A 16,641-nucleotide genomic window follows, 5' to 3' on the forward strand; every position below is an offset into this window, starting at 1 on the left:
CAGTACTTCCGGCAGTGCAGCACTCCTTCAGTACTGCGCTGAAATGTCAGCCTCGTTTTTGAACTTAACCCCTGGAGTGGGATTTGAGCACAGAACCTTGTGACTCTACCAAATAGGCCACAGATTGGCCATGAGGGCAGGAGAATGGGGCTTTGAGAGGGACACTTGTTAAAGGGAGAGGCCAACTACGGCTCAAAACAAAGTCAAACAATCTAACTTGGGTCTCAAACTTTGAATGTGATCTCTCTGTCGTGTCCCTATTTCTCCAGGCTCATAAACATTAAGACAATTACACATTGTACAGGAAATCCTGATTGATAGCAAGATTAGATTGTGGAGTGTGGTAGTGGATGAGTTTTTATCCTGTAATCCTGCTGGCCCCTTCATCCAAACTCCACTGGATTCTGGCTGTTCTACTTCACTGACAGTTCCAAGATCAAGTAACGTTCTTCGCCTGACTCCCGAACCGGACTTTGTGTCATTGTTGGCTTCCAAGTTGGACTTTGTTCCACCTCTGTCTCCTCCCTGGTGGCAGATTCTTTCTCACGTGGACCTTGGGATATTAGTTTGGTTATGAGGGGAGGCGGTAGCTGCCACTGTGGTTGTCTCATCCAAGAGGAGAGTCAGGACAATGAAGGGGAGATGGTGGCATAGTGGTATTGTCACTGGACTAGTAACCTAGAGGCCCAGGGTAAAGCTCTGAGGACGTAGGTTTAATAATTCATTTCATAAAAGTTGGAATATAAAGCTAGCCTCAGTAATGGTGCCCATGACAATGATTGTCGTAAAAACCCATCTGGGTCACTAATGTCCTTTAGGGAAGGAAATCTGCCATCCTTACCTGGTCTGGCCTACATGTGACTCCAGACCCACAGCAAGGTGGCTGACTCTTAACTGCCCTCTGAAATGGCCTAGCCAGCCACTCAGTTCAGGGGCAATTAGGGATGGGCAACAAATGCTGGCCTTGCCAGAGACACCCACATCCCATGAAAGAATAAACTTTTTAAAAAATGCTTACATTAGCCTGTACTTGAAGAACCACCTCTCAGGCTATGTCCTCTGCTGCTGCCTTTGAAGGTTGGAGACCCTCTTGAAGAAGAAGGACCAGTTGCATTTATATAGCACCTTTAACATGCTAAAGCATGCCCACGTGTTTCACAGGTGTGTAATCCGGCAGTGGTTAACACTGAGCTAAATAAAGGTACATCAGAATTAAGATGACCAAAAGTTACTCACTGACATTTCTGCCACTGGAAACAGTTACTCACTGTTTAATCAAATGAAACCTGTCATGATTTTAAACATCGCGATCAAATCCCCCCTTAACATTCTCTGTTCTAAGAATAACACCAGCTCCTCCAAACTCCTCCATATAACTAAAGACCCTCATCCCCTGGAACAATTCTGATCACTCTGAACCTCCGATCAGGATCGGGACCCTTATTTCTGACCCTGATCAGACAGAAAAAAACCAAATTAACTTCCTCCGATTCTTCAGGGTGACCTTCCTTCCAATCTGACTCGGTGCAGAAAACCTCGGAGAGATCAGTTAAGGGAATCTGGGCAGAAGGCACACCACCTTTTTGCAGCAGCATCTGTTGTATAGTGGGAAGTAAAGAGATTAAATGTCCCAAAGCTGCTTTGAAAAGCTAAGGAGATGGAGTAACTTAGTGACAGGGTTGCGAGAGAAAAGTAAGGGGGTAAAGGGGTAGGGTGGATAAGGTAAGTGGGTAAGGGGGTAGGGTGGATAAGGTAAGTGGGTAAGGGGGTAGGGTGGATAAGGTAAGTGGGTAAGGGGGTAGGGTGGATAAGGTAAGTGGGTAAGAGGGTAGGGTGGATAAGGTAAGTGGGTAAGGGGATAGAGTGGATAAGGTAAGTGGGTAAGGGGGTAGGGTGGGTAAGGTAAGTGGGTAAGGGGTAGGGTGGGTAAGGTAAGTGGGTAAGGGGGTAGGGTGGGTAAGGTAAGTGGGTAAGGGGGTATGGTGGGTAAGGTAAGTGGGTAAGGGGATAGGGTGGGTAAGGAAAGTGGGTAAGGGGTTGGGGTGGGTAAGGTAAGTGGGTAAGAGGGTAGGGAGTGTAAGGTAAGTGGGTAAGGAGGTAGGGTGGGTAAGGTAAGTGGGTAAGAGGGTAGGGTGGGTAAGGTAAGTGGGTAAGGGGGTAGGGTGGGTAAGGTAAGTGGGTAAGGGGGTAGGGTGCGTAAGGTAAGTGGGTAAGGGGGTAGGGTGGTAAGGTAAGTGGGTAAGGGGGTAGGGTGGGAAATGTAAGTGGGTAAGGGGGTAGGTTGGGTAAGGTAAGTGGGTAAGGGGATAGGGTGGGTAAGGTAAGTGGGTAAGAGGGTAGGGTGGGAAATGTAAGTGGGTAAGGGGGTAGGGTGGGAAATGTAAGTGGGTAAGGGGGTAGGTTGGGTAAGGTAAGTGGGTAAGGGGGTAGGGTGGGAAATGTAAGTGGGTAAGGGGGTAGGTTAGGTAAGGTAAGTGGGTAAGGGGGTAGGGTGGGTAAGGTAAGTGGGTAAGGGGGTTGGGTGGGTAAGGTAAGTGGGTAGGGTGGTAGGGTAGGTAAGGTGTGGGTAAGGGGATAGGGTGGGTAAGGTAAGGGGGTAAGGGGGTAGGGTGGGTAAGGTAAGTGGATAAGGAGGTAGGTTGGGTAAGGTAAGTGGGAAAGGGGGTGGGTAAGGTAAGTGGGTAAGGTGATAGTATGGGCAAGGTAAGTGGGTAAGGGGGTAGGGTGGGTAAGGTCAGTGGGTAAATGGGTAAGGGGGTAGGGTGGGTAAGGTATGTGGGTAAGGGGGTAGGGTGCATAAGGTAAGTGGGTAAGGGGGTAGGGTGGGTAAGGTAAGTGGGTAAGGGGGTAGGGTGGGTAAGGTAAGTGGGTAAGGAGGTAGGGTGGGTAAGGTAAGTGATAAGGGGGTAGGGTGGGTAAGGTAGGATGGTAAGGGGGTAGGGTGGGTAAGGTAAGTGGGTAAGGGGTAAGGTGTGTAAGGTAAATGAGTAAGGGGGTAGGGTGGTGAGGGTAAGAGGGTAAGGGCGTAAGGTGGGAAAGGTAAGTGGGTAAGGGTGTAGGGTGGGTACAGTAAGTGGGTAAGGGTGTAGGGTTTGTAAGGTATGTGGGTAAGGGAGTAGCGTGGGTAAGGTAAGTGGGTAAGAGGGTAGGGTGGGTAAGGTATGTGGGTAAGGGTGTAGGGTGGGTACAGTAAGTGGGTAAGGGGGTAGGGTTTGTAAGGTATGTGGGTAAGGGGGTAGGGTGGGTAAGGTAAGCGGGTAAGAGCGTAGGCTGGGTAAGGTAAGGGGGTAAGGTGGTAGTGTGGTTAAGGGAAGTGGGTAAGAGGGTAGGGGATGTAAGGTAAGTGGGTAAGGGGATAGGGTGGGTAAGGTCAGTGGGTAAGAGGGTAGTGTGGGTAAGGTAAATGGGTTAGGGGGTAGGGTGCGTAAGGTAAGTGGGTAAGGGGATAGAGTGGATAAGGTAAATGGGTAAGAGGGTAGGGTGGGTAAGCTAGGTGGGTAAGGGGATAAGGTGGGTAAGGTAAGGGGTTAGGGTGGGTAAGATAAGGGGGTAAGGGGGTAGGGTCGGTATGGTAAGTGGGTAAGGAGGTAGGTTGGGTAAGGTAAGTGGGTAAGGGGGTGGGTAAGGTAAGTGGGTAAGGGTGTAGGGTGGGTAAGGTAAGTGGGTAAGGGGCTAGGGTGCGTAAGATAAGTGGGTAAGGGCGTAGTTTGGGTAAGGTAAGTGGGTAAGGGGGGTAGGGTGGGTAAGGTAAGTGGGTAAGGGTGTAGGGTGGGTAAGGTAAGTGGGTAAGAGTGTAGGGTGGGTAAGGTAAATGGGTAAGGGGGTAGGGTGGGTAAGGTAAGTGAGTAAGGAGGTAGGTTGGATAAGGTAAGTGGGTAAGGGGGTGGGTAAGGTAAGTGGGTAAGGGGGTAGGGTGGGTAAGGTACATGGGTAAGGGAGTAGGGTGGGTAACTTAAGTGGATAAGGGGATAGGCTGGATAAGATAAGTTGGTAAGGGGTTAGTGTTGGTAAGATAAGTAGGTAAGGGGGTATGATGAGTAAGGTATGTGGGTAATGGGGGTAGGGTGGGTAGGGTAAAGGGGTAAAGGGGTAGAGTGAGTATGGTAAATGGGTAAGGGCTCAGGGTGGGTAAGGAACGTGGGTCAGGAGATAGGTTGTGTAAGATAATTGGGCAAGGGGTAGGTGTTTAAGCTAATTGGGTAAGGGGGTAGCACGGGTAAGGTAATTGGGTGAGGGGGCAGGGTGGGTAAGGAAGAAGGGTGGGTATTATAAGTCAGTAAGGGGCTTGGGTGGGTAAGGTGGGTAAGGCAGGTGGGTAAAAGAATAGGGTGGGTGAGCATAGGGTGGCAGCTGAGTAGGGTGGTGAGGTCAGTTGAAGTCAGTTCAGAGTGGGTCATGGAGTGCTGTTGGGAGGTCGGGATGAGTCAGGGAGTCAGGGGTGTAGTCAGGGGTCAGAGGGGAGTTTGGCGGTCAGGGTGGCAGTTAGGGGAGCAGGATGGGGTTTGGTTGGTGAGTTAGCGTCAGGTTGGCTCAGTGGGGAGTCAGTGGTGAGGGATGGTTGGGCATGGGGAGTCGGGGGGTGGAGGCTCAGTTGTATAATTACCCAGGGGCAGAATATTGTGCTCGTTGGGAGGGTGCTCACCTGACCCGACCGAGCATAAACTGACGCGCGGTGACATCGGGCGGGTGTCCTGACATCACCGCGCATCGCACGGTATTTCTGGATATATTGCCGACTCTGACGACATTTAAACGGCCTATTGAGGCCCTTCATGAACTAATTGATCGAACTCGTTCGCTGTCCATGCAACCGTTCAGTTGGCGAGCGGGCGAATAGGCCAAGCGGCCTTTGCATGTTTAGCGAAACCTCATCCACGGGCGGGAAGAGGTTTCGAGCAGTGATTAAAAAATAAAAAAATTTGCACTCATCTCTAACATGCCCCTGGTCATGTGACAGGGTCACATGAGGGGACTTTTTTTTAACATTTTAAAATTCCTTATTGTTTATTTGGAAAATCTTCAGCTTCCTGAGGCAGCTCTGTGCTTCGGGGAGCTTTTACTGTGCACACCCACGCACATGTGCAAACATCCCCACTCACCTTCCTCTCCTCGACACCCCACCCACCCCCCCCCCCCCCCACCTCCCAACACAGGCAGCGCTAAGCTCACTCTTGGTGGTGGGGACCCAATCATAGGCAGGGGCCTGTTTCACAACCATCCTGCTCACCCTCACTCAGCCTGCCTGATAACCGTAAAATCCTAGCCCAGGAGTTCGACTAGAATTTCTCTGTCGAACATTTCCTGGGTAACTTTCCAGGTAGTACCTGAAAACAGTCCGAAGTCTCTCAACTCTAGCTCAGATTTGGAGACTTTTATGGGAGGATCCCAGGGAGCAGTGGGATTGCCCATCGGAAGTTCAAACCTCCCAGCAATTCCCACCGAGTCGTTGCCTTTGGAATTTTGAGGAGTCCCATACGTCCAGTCCCTGACTATCTGGAGACCAGAACAACTGGGCCAATGAATCTCCTGTGCAACCACTCGAAATCCTTCCAAAAGAGTGGCACCCAGAACTGATCACAGTACACAGGCTGAGGCCAAAGCTGTGATTTATAAAACTTTGATATAACTTCCGTGGTGTTGTAGCCAATGCCTCTATTCATAAAGTCAGGATTCCATTTGATTTCTGAACAGCCTTAGCAAGGTCTCCTGCTAAGTTGAGGCATACAAAGCAGGACCCGCAAGGAAGATACGACTAGCACATACCACAGGGGAATGGGAGATATGATTGGATTGGGATGGAGGAGAATGGGAGATATGATTGGATTGGGATGGAGGGGAATGGGATATATGATTGGATTAAGATGAAGGGGAATGGGAGTTATTACTGGATTAGGATGGAGGGGAATGGGAGTTATGACTGGATTAGGGTGGAGGGGAATGGCAGTTACGACTGGATTAGGGTGGAGGGGAATGGGAGTTATGACTGGATTAGGATGGAGGGGAATGGGAGTTACGACAGGATTAGGATGGAGGGGAATGGGAGTTATGGCTGGATTAGGATGGAGGGGAATGGGAGTTACGACAGGATTAGGATGGAGGGGAATGGGAGTTACGACTGGATCAGGATGGAGGGGAATGGGAGTTACGACTGGATTAGGATGGAGGGGAAAGGGAGTTACGACTGGATTAGGATGGAGGGGGATGGGAGTTAAGACTGGATTAGGATGGAGGGGAATGGGAGTTACGACTGGATTAGGATGGAGGGGGATGGGAGTTACAGATGGATTAAGATGGAGGGCAATGGGAGTTACAGCCGATTAGGATGGAGGGGAATGGGAGTTACGGCTGGATTAGGATGGAGGGGGATGGGAGTTACGACTGGATTAGGATGGAGGGGAATGGGATTTACGACAGGATTAGGATGGAGGGGAATGGGAGTTACGACTGGATTAGGATGGAGGGGAATGGGAGTTACGACTGGATTAGGATGGAGGGGAATGGGAGTTACGACTGGATTAGGATGCAGGATAATTGGAGATATGATTCCCATTGAATTCTAGATCATTCTTGAATTAGCCAGTGCAAATAAGTTGCAGGAAATGAAACTCTGCAGAACAATTTGAATGGTGCTGAAGGTAAGTGCAGCAATGTCTAAAGGGGTGGTGAAGCCTGATGGTTTATGTGCATTATTTTTTATCCGCATTCATTTTGTTAGCATGTGACAACCAACACAAATGCACATGGGGAGAAAGAACTTGCATCAAAATATACCTCTCCAACCCATTCACTTCCACATTCTGCTATTCCCAGTTTATTTAATACCTTCTTCCTCTTGGGGATTGAGACTGAATTGCTTCCACTCCAGTTCGATGGGTTACGAGGTGACTGGTAAGTTCCATTGCCTGATCTGCAGACTCTACCACAGGTGGTGCTTAGAGGGTCGGGTAGGTGAGGTGTTTGGATATTTCTGCACACTCTCCGACGCCTCGACTTCACCTCTGCACCTCCCCCGATGAAGTGTCTTGATGTGTTCAGTACCTTCCCCAATGACCCTTCTCCATTTTGGTGGGTCACAACCAGGGTCTCCCATGAGTCGGCGGGGATGTGTGACCTCTTCAGGGGGATTTGTGGACATCGCTAAAGCGTTTCCGCTGTTCTCCTGGGGCTCTGCTGCTCGACCGTGTTCCGAGTGCAGCAGTGACTTCGGCAGCCTGGTGTCTGGCATATGGGCTACATGTCCTGCCCAGTGGAGCTGGTTTTGAGTGATTGGCGCCTCGATGCTGGGAAAGTTAGCCTGGGAGAGGACTCTGCTGTTGGTGTGTCTTCATTGTGACTGGATTTAGAGGATCTTATGAAGGCATCGCTGGTGGAGCTTCTCCTGTGCTTTGAGGTGCCTGCTGTCGGTTGTCCAAGTCATTAGCTAATAGTCTGTATTCTGGTCCAGCATGAATGAGTGACCAGTTCATCTGGTTTTGCTGACTTGAGAACTGTTGGCCAGGTAGTACAAAGGGATTTTTAAATCTAACCCAGAGGCAAGAGTCTGACTGAATGAGCCAAGATGACCTCTGGGTAATAAAGACAATCGATTGATACAGGTGGAGCCTAGCTCTTGCATACAGAAACACACACGTGAGCGTGCCTGCGCAACTTGTACAAACGTCACGGAGGGTTGGTGAGGTGAATTATATTGTGGGAAAAACGGAAAAGGAAATAGGACATTGAGAAAGCTGCTAACACAGGCTGTAACCTGCCCCAATTCAACCCCAGATGCATTCTGGGCTGCCTTTCCTTGGCCAAGCGAACACTTTGGTTGAAGCAACATGGTGCTGTTTTGTGAGAACTCCACTCTGTTTAATAAGGACTGTCTTTGATAGGGAGCATCGCTTGTGTTTAAATCAGAGGCACTCCTCACAAACTTGGCTGAGCATCACCCAACAAAAAAGCCATTGTGCTGGCTCCCCTCAATAAATGGAAGTTCAGACCTCAAGCGACTGAGATTAAGGGGCGGGGGGGGGGGAGAGGCTTTAAGGGGAAGGGAAGGGGAGATTGTAGGACAGGAAGTTCCCATCCCCGAGAAGCGAATCAGACAGCGAGAAGGAGCGGCAGGGGAGTGGATCATTTCCAAGATTCCAGATTTGGAGTTTCGAGCAGGAAACTGTTGCTGTGACGCTTTGGCGGAGAGAGAGAGAGAGATCCTGTGACTAGATCTGACTGCAGTCAGTTGCCCTGGTAGAACAACACTCAGAAAAGAGAGAAAGAGAAAAAATGTACTCACTGATTCACAAACAGCCAGAGTGAATGCAGCACTTGCTGTCTGACACGGGGACCACACAGGGTCACGTTCCCACACAAAGTCCCTCAGGCCACAGATACATGGGCATGAATCTCATTTCCCACTCAGCAAACCTGGAATGGCTCCACTGCTTAAAGATGCGCCACCTTCAAATAATTTCCCATACTCCTGGTTTTGGTGTGAAACCCTCACGTGTTGATTTTGTTCCTCCCAATCAAGTTGTCAGATCTCTGCACAGCGATTTTTAACTCTATTTAGTACTACAAGGCGGGTGGGGGGGGGGGGGGAACACTGGCAATGTTTATAGAATGAGGTTGGGGGTGGGGTGGAGGGGGAGGGTTTGGGGATTCAGGCATATCAGTGGGGGAGGGGCTGATTTGGAGGGGAGATCTGGAGGCGTGTTAGATTGGGAGGGGTGGGGCATTTGCAGGGGGAGTGATCAGAGGCAGATTAGAACGAGACAGAAGGTGACTGAGAGGGTTGGGTTCTGGTGACATATCAGTGGAGCCGAAAGGGTACCTGCTTTGCAAAGGCTCCTGGTTATCCTGAACACAGTAGGCCTCTTGCCTCCTGTCTCAGTGCAGCCCAATGAATATGCAAACAGCTTAATGGCTAGTTTGAGGTCTGGGCCCTCTATCGTGGAGCTAGCTGGAGCAGCAGCTTCTCCATTGTCCCAGTGCTTCAGGGCATGGTCCAAATCACAGGATCCTGAACAGGCAGCACCAGGAACAGATAACCTGATCATTTATCTCAGTGCTGATTGTGGGTTTTTGCTGTGTGTAAATTGGCTGCCTGATAACAGCCTGTGGACTTCAAAGTCTTTCAATGTGTTTGAAGCATTTAGAGCATGTTCCTGGGAGATGTGAAACAGATCTCTATGAATGCAAACTGCTTTCACCTTAACTGCACTCCACTCAACATTTTCTGGCTGATGTGACTCAATCTGTCTTCTGTCAGTTTCTTTTCTGTTTCAAATAAAAATTGCAAACATTTCCCTTGCCCCAACATCCCCATCCTTTTCTGTAGCCCGACATCCAGACTGGAGCTGGGAGTAATGTCATTGTGAGGACAGGTGTGACCACATCACAAACACGGACTGGGCAAGAGTGCAAGGCTGGCTCCACAGGCACAGTTAAGATATTGCCTGGCGTTGTACAGACACCGAAGCCTCTGACACTATGAAAATCAGCACCGTGCCACTGGGGGAACACTCATTTCTGGAAATGCATCAAACCTTTCTTTTTCGTTTGCTTGTACAGAACTGAAGGTGTTAGGCGTCTTGAAGAATATTAAGGTGGATAAGTCCCCAGGGCCAGATGGGATCTACCCCAGAGTATTGAGGGAGGCAAGGGAGGAGATTGCTGGGGCCTTGACAGAAATCTTTGTATCCTCACTGGCTACGGGTGAGGTCCCAGAGGACTGGAGAATGGCCAATGCTGTTCCATTGTTTAAGAAGGGTAGCAGGGATAATCCAGGAAATTACAGGTCAGTGAGCCTTACGTCAGTGGTAGGGAAATTATTGGAGAAGATTCTTCGTGACAGGATTTACTAACATTTAGAAGCAAATGGGCATATTAGTGAGAGGCAGCATGGTTTTGTGAAGGGGAGGTTGTGTCTCACTAACTTGATCGAGTTTTTCGAGGAAGTGACAAAGATGATCGACGATGGAAGGGCAGTGGATGTTATCTACATGGATTTCAGTAAGGCCTTTGACAAGGTCCCTCAAGGCAGACTGGTACAGAAGGTAAAGTCGCATGGGATCAGAGGTGAGCTGGCAAGATGGATACAGAATTGGCTTGGTCATAGAAGACAGAGGGTAGCAGTGGAAGGGTGCTTTTCTGAATGGAGAGCTGTGACTAGTGGAGTTCCGCAGGGATCAGTGCTGGAACCTTTGCTGTTTGTAGTATACATGAATGATTTGGAGGAAAATGTAACTGGGCTAATTAGTAAGTTTGCAGATGACACTAAGGTTGGAGGAGTTGCAGATAGTGAAGAGGATTGTCAAAGGATACAACGGGATATAGACCGGCTGGAGACTTGGGCAGAGAAATGGCAGATGGAGTTTGATCCAGACAAATGCGAGGTAATGCATTTTGGAAGGTCTAATACAGGCAGGAATTATACAGTAAATGGCAGAACCCTTAAGTGCATCAACAGGCAGAGGGATCTGGGTGTGCAGGTCCACAGGTCACTGAAAGTGGCAACACAGGTGGATAAGGTACTCAGGAAGGCATATGGTATGCTTGCCTTCATCAGCAGGGGTATTGAATATAAAAGCTGGGAAGTCATGCTGCAGCTGTATAGAACCTTGGTTAGGCCACACTTGGAATATTGCGTGCAATTCTGGTCGCCACATTACCAGAAGGATATGGAGGCATTGGAGAGGGTGCAGAGGAGGTTTACCAGGATGCTGCCTGGTCTGGAAGTTATTAGCTATGAGGAGAGGTTGGAGAAACTCGGATTGTTCTCACTAGAGCGACGGAGATTGAGGGGCGACTTGATAGTCGCAAAATTATGAGCAACATGGACAGAGTAGATAGTCAGAAGCTTTTTCCCAGGGTGGAAGAGTCAATTACTAGGGGACATAGATTTAAGGTGAGAGGAGAAAACTTTAGAGGAGATGTGCAGGGCAAGTTTTTTACACAGAGGATAGTGAGTGTCTGGAATTCACTGCCAGAGGAGGTGGTGGGAGCAGGTACAATAGTCTTGTTTAAGAGGCAGCTTGACAAATACATGAATAGGATGGGAATAGAGGGATACGGACCCCAGAAGTGTAACATGTTTTAGTTGACGCGCAATATGATCAGCGCAGGCTTGGAGGGCCGAAGGGCCTGTTCCTGTGCTGTACTTTTCTTTGTTCTTTGTTTGCTCTATCTTGTACTCATCAGGACAAACACAAGAATGCCAAATTTCAAATGCTCACAACAATTTACACTGCATGAGAAAAGGGTGCTGATTGGTTAGAAAAGCCGGATTTGATTGGCCAAGGCATGGCATCGAGAAAGCAGGGAGCTTGTCTCATGGCTCATTTACACTTTCTAGGCCGACACATATTCACATGCAAGCACCCATACTCTGCAAAGAAAAGGAATCTGTTCAAGCCTTGCAGCTTCTTTCAGGTACCCGGGAGATTGAGGAGCCAATTGTTCCCCTAAGAGAATAGAACTTCTAAACTGAGCTGAGGGATGTATTGTTGATTGTGAATATGGGGTCCTGGTGTTTGATACAGAGTAAAGCTTCCTCTGCACCTTCCCCATCAAACACTCCCAGGGTAGGTACAGCACGGGGTTAGATACAGAGTAAAGCTCCCTCTACACTGTCCCCATCAAACACTCCCAGGACAGGTACAGCACGGGGATAGATATAGAGTAAAGCTCCCTCTACACTGTCCTCATCAAACACTCCCAGGGCAGGTAGAGCACGGGGTTAGATACAGAGTAAATCTTCCTCTACACCGTCCCCATCAAACACTCTCAGGACATGTACAGCACGGGGTTAGATACAGAGTAAAACTCCCTCTACACTGTTCCCATCAAACACTCCCAGGACAGGTACAGCATGGGGTTAGGTACAGAATAAACCTCCCTCTACACTGTCACCGTCAAACACTCCCAAGACAGGTACAGCACGGGGTTAGATACAGAATAAAGCTCCCTCTACACTATCCCCATCAAACACTCCCAGGACAGGTACAGCACGGGGTTAGATACAGAGTAAAGCTCCCTCTACACTGTCCCCATCAAACACTCCCAGGACAGGTACAGCACGGGGTTAGATACAGAGTAAATCTCCCTCTACACTGTCCCCATCAAACAGTCCCAGGACAGGTACAGCACGGGGTTAGATACAGAGTAAATCTCCCTCTACACTGTCCCCATCAAACAGTCCCAGGACAGGTACAGCACGGGGTTAGATACAAAGTAAAGCTCCCTCAATCCAACACTATCAGCTCTATTTTGGGCACAACAGTCTGAGCCTAAACCAGACTCTTTGCAACCTTGGTGTCAAATTTAACCCTGAGATCTCCTTCTACATCACCAAAACTGTCTATTTCCAACTCTGTAAATCACCTGTCTCAGCCCATCTGCTGCTGAAACCCTCATCCATGTTTTTGTTACCTCTAGACTCGACTATTCCAACACACTCCTGGCTGCTCTCCCACATTCTACCCTCTGGAAACTTGAGATCATTCAAAACTCTGCTGCCTGTGTCCTAACTCACACCAAAGTCCCATTCCCCTATCACCCCTGTGCTCGCTGAGTTACATTGGCTCCCGGTCAAGCAACACCTTGATTTTAAAATTCTCCTCCTTGTTTTCAAATCTCTCCATGGCCTCACCCCTCCCTATCTCTGTAATCTCCTCCAACCCCACACCCCTCCGAGATCTCTGCGCTCCTCCAACTCCGCCCTCTTGTGCATCCCCGATTTTAATCGCTCCACCATTGGCGGCCGTGCCTTCAGCTGCCTGGGCCCCAAGCTCTGGAATTCCCTCCCTATCCCTCTCCACCTCTCTACCTCACTCTCCTCCTTTAAGACCCTCCTTAAAACCGACCTCTTTGACCAAGCGTTTGGTCACCTGATCTAATATCTCCCTCTGTGGCTCAGGGTCAAACTTTTTTTATAACGCTCCTGTGAAGCACCTAGGGATGTGTCACCATGGTAGCGGTGCTAAATGAATCTAAGTTGTTGTTGTATTTCAGTGCTCCAAAACACTGAGTTTAATATGAAGCCTTCAAAGAGTCGAATCTCTGAAGAATCTAGATATGATTAGAAACAAATCCAAATAAACAAGTGATGATATTCATAGTTTTGACACTGGAATTATGAAATGTGATTCACTAGCTACAGTGTAACACCTGTAAATCTATGATAAAAGCGAAATACTGCAGACGCGGGAAATCTGAAATAAAAACTCAGCAGGTCTGACAGCGTCTGCGGACAGAGAAACAGAGTTAACATTTCAAGTCTGTATGACTCTTATTCAGAGCCTCTCTTCAGAGACATTTATTGATTTTGCTTCCAATTTCTGCCCCTCTATCACCTTCACATTGTCCATCATTGACACTTCCCTTCCCTTCCTTGACCTCTCTGTCTCAATTTCTGGTGATAGACTGTCCACCAATATCCATTACAAGCCCACAGCTACCTCAACTTCAGCTCCTCACACCCCGCTTCCTGTAAGGACTCCATCCCATTCTCTCAGTTCCTTCGCCTCTGTCGCTTCTGATGCTCTGATGAAGTCACACCGTCTTGAAACGTTAACTCTGTTTCTCTCTCCACAGATGCTGCCAGACCTGCTGAGCTTTTCCAGCATTTTTCAGTTTCTCGATCAGTAAATCTATGTTACGATCCTGCTGTCATTGAGTGAGTGCTGAATAAACGCGTCTGACTGTTAAAGCACATCATATGGCATTGGGTGGGGCTACTCTAACTCTGTCAAAGGCAGGGGATTGAAGGGAGGCACAGGATAAATCAAATTTTGGTCAGAATCTTAATTTAGGTATTGGTTCAATCTGGCGCAGGTTACCAATTTTAACTGGAAATTGAGAACTTGTGGAGATGGAAATTCCACACTTGAGGATCATTAAACACGGAATCCAAAAATATCACCAATAAAATCTTCAGTCATGTAGATAGATTGGAGAAGCTGGGACTGTTTTCCTTGGAGAAGACAAGGTTGAGAGGAGATTTGATAGAGGTGTTCAAAATCATGAGGGGTCTGGAGAGAGTTCAGGGAGAGACAGTTCCCATTGTTGGAAAGATCGAGAACCAATGGGAACAGATTTAAGGTGATTGGTAAAAGAAGCAATGGGGACACGAGGAAAAACTTTTTCACACAGCGAGTGGTTAGAATCTGGAATGCACTACCTGAGAGTGCAGTGGAGACAGGGTCAATCGAGTGGTTAGGATCTGGAATGCACTGTCTGAGAGTATGGTGGAGACAGGGTCAATCGAGTGGTTAGGATCTGGAATGCACTGTCTGAGAGTGTGGTGGAGACAGGGTCAATCGAGTGTTTAGGGTCTGGAATGCACTGTCTGAGAGTGTGGGGGAGACAGGGTCAATCGAGTGGTTAGGATCTGGAATGCGCTGCCTGAGAGTGTGGGGGAGACAGGGTCAATCGAGTGGTTAGGATCTGGAATGCACTACCTGAGAGTTTGGTGGAGACAGGGTTAATCGAGGCTTTCAAGGGGGATTTGGACAAATATTTTTTTTAATTCATTTATGGGATGTGGGCATCGCTGGCTGGGCCAGCATTTATTGCCCATCCCTAATTGCCCCTTGAGAAGGTGGTGGTGGGCTGCCTTCTTGAACTGCTGCAGTCCATGTGGTGTAGGTACCCCCACAGTGCTGTTAGGGAGGGAGTTCCAGGATTTTGACCCAGCGACAGTGAAGGAACGGTGATATATTTCCAAGTCAGGATGGTGAGTGACTTGGAGGGGAACTTCTGGGTAATGGTTTTCCCATGTATCTGCTGCCCTTGTCCTTCTAGGTGGTTGGAAGATGCTGTCTAAGGAGCCTTGGTAAGTTGCTGCAGTGCATCTTGTAGATGGTACCTGAACAGTTCTCAGGCATGTGAAACAGGAGAAGGTGCTGGGCTATGTGTTGGGCGAGTGGCACTAGGTAAATTGCTCATTCGGAGAGCTGGCACAGGCACGATGGGCTGAATGGCCTCCTTCTGTACTGTAACTGCCCTGTGATTCTGTGAAAAGAGGCAGAGGTTTCCCCCCCCCCACTCAAAAATAAGCCAAATTGGGTTCAACTGAGATGCGAAAGGCAAAGGTTTTAGGAGTGAAGATTTTAGCTCCTGCAGACTGTGGGATCATTGGGATTCCTCTGCTCTCTTCAAGGAGTATCTGTTCAATTAAAGTCTGGCAGTCCTTTTGCCTACAAAGTTGCTCTTTCCAAATCTTGCAGCCCACCTATTTCTATTTGTGACTGGGACCTGCCAATCAGGCTGCCGGGCAGGACAGAGTTCCCTCCCACTGGGTTTGTGATCGTGGATTCAGTGGCCTTCGTCTTTTTGGCAGAATCACCGTGTAGTCATGGCGATCTGGATGCAGCCCCCAAGTGGAGTGAACAGATTGTAAGTCAAGCCATGGTTGAGGAGGCCGCTCCAGTAATGGCCGCCCATGCCGTTTTTGTGGGTGTCAATTGGCTCATTAATGAGCCTAATCGACATCCCCAGGCCTACCCTTCCCCGGCTCCGATTATAATTGGCGGAGGTTTTGCCACCACTGGGAACCGAAGCCTCTCCCACGATTCAGTGGGCCTGGCTGCCATGGTTACCACCACAATGGACTGCATTAAATCCAGGCCACTTTCAGGGGTCCAGTCCTGTGCGGCCACAAGAAAAGAAAGATGTCTCCAAAGCATTGACGCAATTTCTTTGACGTCAAAGTGGTTTGGTGTTGAGAGCGGCTGGTGTGTCCTGCGGAGTTTCGCACTCTATTATGAGCCAACACGTTGGCACACCCATGGTAGAGGTGAAGAATGTGGTAGCTCACAAGACTGATTGGTGTTGGTGCAGACTTGATGGGCCGAAGGGCTTCTCCTGCACTGTGATTCTGTAATTCCCAGAGATGCGGGGCTTGTCTTATGAGGAGAGATTGAGCAGTTTAGGCCTATCCTCGCTAGAGTTTAGAAGAATGAGAGGAGATTTAATTGAGGTATATAAGATGCTAAAGGGGATAGACAAAGTAGACATGGAGCAGATGTTTCCCCTTGTGGGACATTCTAGATCGAGAGGCCACAGTTTTAGGCTAAGGGGTGGTAGATTTAAATCAGAGATGAGGAGGAATTACTTTTCTCAAAGGGTCGTGAATCTGTGGAATTCACTACCTCAGAGTGCAGTGGATGCCGGGACGCTGAATAAATTTAAGGAGGAGAGAGACAGATTTTTAATTAGTAACGGGTTGAAAGGTTATGGGGAGAGGGCGGGAAATTGGAGTTGAGGCTGAAATGAGATCAGCCATGATCGTATTGAATGGCAGGGCAGGCTCGAGGGGCTGAATGGGCTACTCTTGATCCTAGTTCTAATGTTCTTATGGAGATCAGGCCCTGAAGTAAATTCAGGTTCCTAAAGTGTCAATGGGACGATGGTGTGATGCACCTTTCACAATGGGGAGTTATTCAGCAGCTCTGATCTGGAGGGGATATGTTGACGTGAGCTCAGCTGCCTTCATTCCTTGTACTGCTTCCTGAGGTCACCTGGAACCACTTTCAGCAACTCCTTGCTATGCAAGTTGGAGAAGAATTCAAGCAGCCACTCTGCCTCAGACGATTTGAGCTGGCTGAACATTTTCGATGAATCACGTGAGTGTGGGATGAAGCGCAGGCCGAAGGAGAG

General features: G+C 48.8%; 1 protein-coding gene across 1 annotated transcript in view; it reads right to left on the reverse strand.

Moving 5' to 3' along the window:
• Positions 1–16,641, reverse strand: part of LOC121273341 (integrin alpha-5-like) — a 627,886-nt gene that overhangs the window by 317,458 nt on the left and 293,787 nt on the right. The gene's annotated exons all lie outside the window — the stretch shown is intronic.

This window comes from Carcharodon carcharias, chromosome X, assembly GCF_017639515.1.
Source record: "Carcharodon carcharias isolate sCarCar2 chromosome X, sCarCar2.pri, whole genome shotgun sequence".
NCBI classification, from domain to species: domain Eukaryota; kingdom Metazoa; phylum Chordata; class Chondrichthyes; order Lamniformes; family Lamnidae; genus Carcharodon; species Carcharodon carcharias.